Here is a 7,989-nt window from a genome sequence, read left to right on the forward strand (position 1 = left end):
TGGGAGTCTGAGGTTACTCCAGGTTAAATTCTCAAGCTGTAGTTTCAATGGGGAAACAGGAGTCAAGAGGGAGAGAGATTCTGTCAAATAAGCAAAACACTGCGGATGCTGGAAATCTGAAACAAAAACAGCTGGAAAAACTCAGCAGGTCTGACAGCATCTGTGGAGAGAGAGAGAAACAGAGTTAATGTTTAGAGTCTGTTTGACTCTTCAGGGCTACAGAGAAGTAGAAATGTGATGGACTTCATACTGTTTGAGAGAAATACAAGGTCCAGGGATAGGTGACAGCTCAGGAGAGATTGACAAAGAGTCCGGCAAAGTTGGAAGCGCGCTCCTCACAGATACTGCCCGACCTGCTGAGTTTTCCAGTGTTTTCTGTCAAAGTCGGCATGGACTTGGGGGAGCCTTGGCCCCAGAGGGATTCTAGCCGCCGTGACGGAGATGAGGGGGGAATTTCTTCTCTCAGAGGGTAGTCAATCTGTGGAATTCTTTACCGCAGAGGGCTGCAGAGGCTGGGTCGCTAGGTATGTCCAAGGCGGAGATGGACAGATTTTTTATCTGTTTAGGGAATCCAGGGTTATGGGGAAAAGACAGGAAAGTGGAGCTGAGGATTATCAGATCAGCCATGATCTCATTGAATGGTGGAGCAGACGCGATGGGCCGAATGGCCTACTTCTGCCCCTACATCTTATGGAACATCGGCAGCTTATAGGATTACTGACGGTTACAGGTAGGTAATAGACGTGGAGGAATTTGTGGGATAAAAGCCAAATACTGCGGATGCTGGAAATCTGAAACAAAAACAAAAATAGCTGGAAAAGCTCAGCAGGTCTGACAGCATTTGTGGCGAGGAAGACAGTTAACATTTCGAGTCCGTATGACTTTTCATCAGAACTAAGGAAAAATAGAAATGAGATGAAATAGAAGCTGGTTGAGGGGGGTGGGACAGGTAGAGCTGGATAGAGGGCCAGTGATAGGTGGAGGCAAAGAAGAGATTGCCAAAAGATGTCATAGACAAAAGGACAAAGGGGTGTTGACAGTGGTGATATTAGCTAAGGAATGTGCTAATGGGGACATTAAGGGTAGAAAGCAGGATGAGCAAGTGACAGGTAGCCCTAGTGGGGTGGGGTAGGGGGAAGGGATCAAAATGGGCTAAAAGGTGGAGATAGAACAATTAATGGAAATACATTTAAAAATAGGAATTTGTGGGGTTTGGTTAGCTTCAGTGGATAAGATGACTAGAGCGTGGGTTCAATGTGCTGGCTGTGGTAGCGTGGGGAGAGCTGCCTCCTTGTTTGATAATGGTGCCCCTCAAGGTAAGTAACCACTTTGTCTCTCTAACAGAGAGATGCCTATAGTGGGTCCCTGATGGACTCTAGCTAATTACCTTCCCTTATTAGGGAACTTGCACCATTTACTGCCAGGTACACATAGATATTAATGAGTAATTGGTTGTGAGGAGAATCCGTGTTAGCAGTTTCAATAGTAATCAGTATCGTTTCAGCAAGTTAGATGGTGGAATTAAAGTTCCTCCTGCCTCTGGTTGCCCTCTGCAACTCATCTCCCCGCCTCAGTTCCCCTCCCTCCTTAGTTTCCCCTCCTCCAATTTTTCACTCGCTCCTCCATTCCCCCTGTCCCCCTCACACAGTTTCCCTCCCTGCCAGGTTTCCCCCTCTCCCCCTTTGGTTTCCCGCTGCTCCTGGTTCTTGGTTGCACAAAGAAGTCCTCAAGGAGTCAGCCAGGGGCCCTCGGGCACCCATAGGGAGGAGGATCAGCTGGTGCACACCCGAGGGCCATCCACCCAGGTGACTCCTGGAGTGCCCAGCCCATCCGAATCTCCTTTCCCTGTGACCCCAGCAGCTCCATCTCCACAGGCTAAGGAGGGTGCCACTGCCACACAGCAGGACCCCGAAAGCAGGCCCGAGTCCTCCAGGTCTGGGCCCTCCAGCGGATGCCCACCAAGGTCATCACAGACAGGAGACTGCCTCCATCTCCGCTGTGGATGCCAGGGGAGCACCAAGACGTAGCGGCCAAAATGTAGTTTCACTGCGTGGGCACGGGCGTTAATCGCTTGTACATAAAGTCCCAACAATATCACCCTGTCTATGGCTCCCTGTTATGTTGAGCAGTGTTTGTGTTAGTTTGAAGTGAAACCTTGGTCCCTGCACAAGATAAAGGCAGGTGTCTCAGTCCTGGGCCTCTTCCCTGTGCTTTGTGCAACCTTCCCAGCACACGGATGGTGCACCTTCACAGTCACTGGACACATCAGTCGTGCCTGCACCTCGATGGGGCTTATCATTGCTGCCAGAATGTCCTGGGCCGGCAGCACAGAGTTCCGTTGTTTTCACTGGGTGCTGTTAGCACTTTTTGAGGTGCGGCTGCTCCCCCCATCTCATCAGTATCTGTGTCCGGTGACAGTGTGATCCTGAAGGGTTCAGCTCTCGCACAATGCCATAGGATCAGGAGAAGTTAAAGTTTCCCACTGCATCTCTATGATATGACCCTGTTCACAAGGCACAAGTGAGGTGCCATCAGCCAGGGGTCAGATATTCAACTAAACTATGTGAGGATCTATGGATTGTCCCCACTGCATGTCATCATCATCCTCCTGGAATGTAGGGACTATGGGCATCTGCTGCGTCTCCATGACAGGAGGCTTATCACAGAGGGTATGTGCGCTGCCGTCAGCCAGACAGCAGTCAAACGTTCACAGATGCAATGTGAGGATCTATGGAGTCTCCTCACTGCACATCATCATCATCCTCCACAAATTTAGCGGCTATGAGGACCTTCCGATCACGCCTGCCTTGTCTACACAACGCAATGACCTCATCACCCTCATCCCTGTCGGCGTTCTCCTCATCAGCGGAGACGTGCAGCTCGTCCATCTCCTCCTCAGCCAGCTCCGCCCCCTGTTGCAGTTTCAGGCTGTGAAGGGCGTAACAGGCGACGATGATGCGTGACAACCTCTGTGGACTGTATTGCAGGGCTCCACCAATCTGGTTCAAGCACCGGAACCTCATTTGCAACATTCCGACGGTTTGCTCCACCAAGGTGCAAGTTGCAGCATGAGCCTTGTTGTACCTTTCTCTGCTGCACTCTGAGACCATCGCATGAGCGTCATTAGCCACATCCTCTGTGGGTAGGCCTTGTCCCTGAAGAGCCAACCCTGCAGCCCCTGTGAAACCTGGAAGACGTCAGGGATCTGAGACCTACTGAGAACATAGGAGTGGTGGACACTCACTGGGAATCGTGCGCAGACCTATAGGATGTGTTTGTGGCGGTCGCACACCAGCTGAACATTCAGCGAGTGGAAGCCCTTGAGGTTGACATAGTTGACCGCTTGTTGCCATGGAGATCTAAACACTATGTGAGTGCAGTCGATGGCACCCTGCACCTGTGGAAAACCTGAGATTTGCACAAATCCCAGAGCTCTTGCATCCTGGCTTTCCTGATCCCAGGCAAAATGCACAAAGTTGTGTGCCTTTGCCAAAATTGCATCTGTGATCAGCAGATCCCATAAACAGGAATGCGGAAATTGGCTGGTGTTATGACCAGGTGAGGAGGAGTGAACTGGTTCCCCTCTATTCAGCCTCCTCAGTTGGTAACAACAAAGGTTTAAGTTTATTTCTCACAAGAATATGCCTTTTCTGAATCCAAATGCATTTAACTATTTGAGTGGTGAGCAATAAGGAGCCAATCAAACAAGGTTTCCTTGAGTTAAAGAAAGAGCAAATTTATTAACCACGAAACTCGAGAGAAAAAATAATAAAGATGTGACATCACATACATACAGGTATTAGAAATAAGGGAAGTTAGAGCCCAATGAAAAAAAGTTAAAAGAATATACAGTTAAGTGTCCTTTGATTGTCACTGAGGTGTAGATTTTTAAACATTTCAGCTAATTTGGATTAGCTTGTTTCGTGGATGTGGTCAAATGTAGAAGATATTGCAATTATTACGAGATCTCATTTCGCTGGTAGATTTCTAGTCATGTTAGTTTTCGAACTAGGTAATACACTTGTTCCAAAAGAGTGAGAGAGAGAGAGAAAGCAAGAGAGTCCAGCTTTTGATCTGTTTACCTGCTGAAAATGTTCTTCCAATCTCTGCAGTGTGCGGTCTGACCTGTTATACTTCACCCAGTCTGCATTCCCAAGGGGTTTTGCATGAGTCTGTCTGTGACAGCCATTATTTCAATATCCAGCAGTTTGCATTTTAATATCCCTTCCTTAGACAGTGATGAGTTTCAATGGGTCTTTGAATTATAGGAAAGGTCCTTCTCTTCACACTCCCCTGTTTGCTTTTTCACTTTTACCTTCACCTTGGAAGGTGGCCTTGCATTTTTAAGTAGATTATTCTGTCTCATTTCAAATTGCGAAATTTCCAATCAGTTGAAAGTTTGAAAATCATATTTTCAAAATTAAATGGGCATCGCCTCGTGACACCAGGGAGAAATCCCCAGTTCTTCTTCAAGTACTGTTGCAGGGTCTTTTACAGCTTAACATCTTGTCTGAAAGACAGCACCTCCAACACTGCAACACTCCCTCAGTACAACACTGCGAACATCATAAGAACATAAGAAATAGGAGCATGAGTAGGCCATTCGGCCCCTCAAGCCTGCTCCACCATTCAATAAGATCATGGCTGATCTGCCCCAGGCCTCAACTCCTCTTTTGTGCCAGCTCCTCATAGCCCTCAACTCCCCCATATTTCAAAAATCTACCTACCTCCTCTTTAAATACTTTCAGTGATCTGGCCTCCACAACTCTCTGGGGTGTGGAATTCCAGACATTCACTACTTTCTGAAAGAAGAAATTCCTTTGCATCTCAGTTTTAAATTAGTGTCCCCTTAATTCGAGATTCCCCTACTAGTGGAAACAACTTCTCAACATCTACCATGTCAAGCCCCCTCAGAATCTTGTACGTTTCTATAAGATCACCTTCATTCTTCTAAACTGTAATGAATAAAGGCCTAACCTGTTTAGCAGTATATCCTTTCTTAAATACGGGGACCAAAACTGTACACAGCACTCTAAGTGCAGCCTCACCAACACCCTGTATAGTTGTAACAAGACTTCCCTATTTTTAAACTCTAACCCCCTAGCAATACAGGCCAAAATTCATTTGCCTTCTTAATTACTTGCTGCACCTGCCTGATAACTTTTTGCACCAGAACACCCAGATCCCTCCGTGCTGTACTTTTTTGGAGTCTCTCTTCATTTAAATAATAGTCTGCCTTTTGATTTTTCCTACCAAAGTGCATGACCTCACACTTTCCTACATTAAATTCCATCTGCCAACTTTTTGCCCACTCACTCAACCTGTCTATATCCCCTTGCAGATTCCTTATGTCCTCATCACAACATGCCCTCCCACCTATTTTTGTATCATCAACAAATCTGGATACATTACACTCTGCCCCTTCCTTCAAGTCATTAATATAGATAGTAAATAATTGAGGCCCTAGGACTGATCCTTGTGATACTCCATGAGTTACGTCTTTCCAACCTGAAAAAGACCCATTAATCCTGACTCTCTATTTTCTATGTGTTGACCAATCCTCAATCCATGGTAATACATTACCCCCAAGACCGTGAGCTCCTATCTTGTGCATTAACCTTTTATGTGACACCTTATCGAATGTCTTCTGGAAATCCAAATACACTACATCTACCAGCTCCCTTTTATCAACTCTGCTTGTTATATCCTCAAAGAACTCTAGCAAATTTGTCAAACATGATTTCCTTTTCACAAAACCATGTTGACTCTGTTTGATGGTGTTAAGCTTTTCTAAATGCCCTGCTATTTCTTCCTTAATAATGGACACTGGCATTTTCGCAACGACAGATATTAGGCTAACTGGCCTATAGTTTCCTGTTTTTAGTCTCCCTCCCTTCTTGAACAGGGGTGTCACATTAGCAGTTTTCCAATCTGCTGGGACCCTCCTGGAATCCAGTGAGTTCTGGAATATTTTGACCAATGCCTCCACTATTTCTGCAGCCACTTCCTTTAAAAGCCTTGGATGTAGGCCATCAGGCCCTGGCGACTTGTCTGCCCTTTAGTCCCATTAGTTTGTCAAATACTTTGTCTCTCATGATAGAGACTGTTACAAGATCTTTCTTCCCATTAACCCCTTGCTTATCTGATATCTTTGGAATGTTTATAGTGTCCTCCACCGTGAAGACCGATGCAAAATATTGGTTTAAATTATCTGCCATTTCCCTGTTCCCTATTATCAACTCTCTAGTCGCATCCTCCAAGGGTCCCACACTCACTTTAGCCACTCTCTCTTTTTAAATACCCGTAGAAGATCTTACTGTTTGTTTTTATATTTCTTGCCAATTTACTTTCATAATCAATTTTCTTCCTCTTTATTAGTTTTTTAATCATCCGCTGCTGGTTCCTAAAAAATTCCCAATCCTCTGGCCTGCCACTAGTTTTCGCCACTTTATATTTTTTGGTTTTTGATTGGATATTCTCCTTGACCATCTTTGTTAACCACGTGTGGTTCTTCCTTCTCATCGAGTCCTTCTTTTTGACCGGGATAAATTTTTGCTGAGCGTTATGAAATATCAGCTTAAATATCTGCCACTGCTCATCCACTGACCTTCCCCTTAGTCTATTTTCCCAGCTCACTTTAGACAACTCTTTCTTTATACCTCTGTAATTGCCCTCATTTAAGTTGAGGACACTGGTTTGAGACACGAGTTGCTCGCCCTCAAACTGAATTTGAAATTCTACCATGTTATGATTGCACCCCCTAGAGGATCCTTAACTACGATATCTCTTATTAATCTCACCTCATTACATGTTACTAGATCTAAAATAGCCTGTTCCCAGGTAGATTCTGCAACATATTGTTCTAAGAAACAATCCCTGATGCACTCTACAAATTCGTCTTCCATGTTACCCCAGCCAATCTGATTTGTCCAGTCAATATGCAGATTAAAATCACCCATGACAATTGTGGTGCCCTTCTTACACGCCTCCATTATTTCCCGATTTATACTTTGTCCCACAGTGAGGCAACTCTTCGGGGACCTATAGATGTCTCCCACCTCCTTCCCCTTGCTATTCCTTATTTCCACTCAAACCGATTCCACATCACGATCTATTGCACCTATATCATTATTCATCAACACACTGATACCTTCCTTTATTAACAAGGCTACCCCACCTCCTTTTCCTTTTTGCCTATTTTTCCGGAACGTTGAATACCCTTGAATATTGAGTTCCCAGTCTTGGTCACCCTGCAACCATGTCTCTGTAATAGTTATCAAGTCATATCCATTTATTTCTATTTGTGCCGTCAACTCATCTATCTCATTACAAATGCTACATGTATTCAGATAAAGAGCCTTAAGCTTTGACACTTTACCATTATTACTCATTCTGATTCTAATTTCTGTTGCATTCTTCTGCTTATATTTTCTGCCCCTCTCTTTCACACTTTGAATATCGTTCACCTCTTCACCATCCTATACCTCTGCTCTCTCGTTTCTTTTTGATTTTTTGAACTTCCCCTCAATTGAACCCTCCCCCCTGCTAATTAAAGTCCTATCTACAACCCTAGTTATACAATTCGCCAGGACACTGGTCCCAGCATGGTTCAAATGAAGCCCGTCCCAACGGAACAGCTCCCTCCTTCCCCAGTACTGGTGCCAGTGCACCATGGTTTGGAACCCATTTCTCCCACACCAATCTTTGAGCCACGCATTTACCTCTCTAATGTTATTTACCCTACATCAATTTGCACGTGGCTCAGGTAGTAATCCAGAGATTATTACCTTTGTGGTTCTGCTTTTTAATTTAGCCCCGAGCTGCTCATAGTCCCTCAGCAGAACCTCGTTCCTAGTCCTACCTATATCGTTGGTACCTACGTGAACCACGACAACTAGATCCTTTCCCTCCCACTCCAAGTTCCTCTCCAGCCCAGAAGAGATGTCCTTAATCTTGGCACCAGGTAGGCAACAGAGTCTTCGAGACTTC

The sequence above is a fragment of the Cetorhinus maximus genome, chromosome 2 (assembly GCF_964194155.1).
Source record: "Cetorhinus maximus chromosome 2, sCetMax3.hap1.1, whole genome shotgun sequence".
Lineage (NCBI taxonomy): Eukaryota > Metazoa > Chordata > Chondrichthyes > Lamniformes > Cetorhinidae > Cetorhinus > Cetorhinus maximus.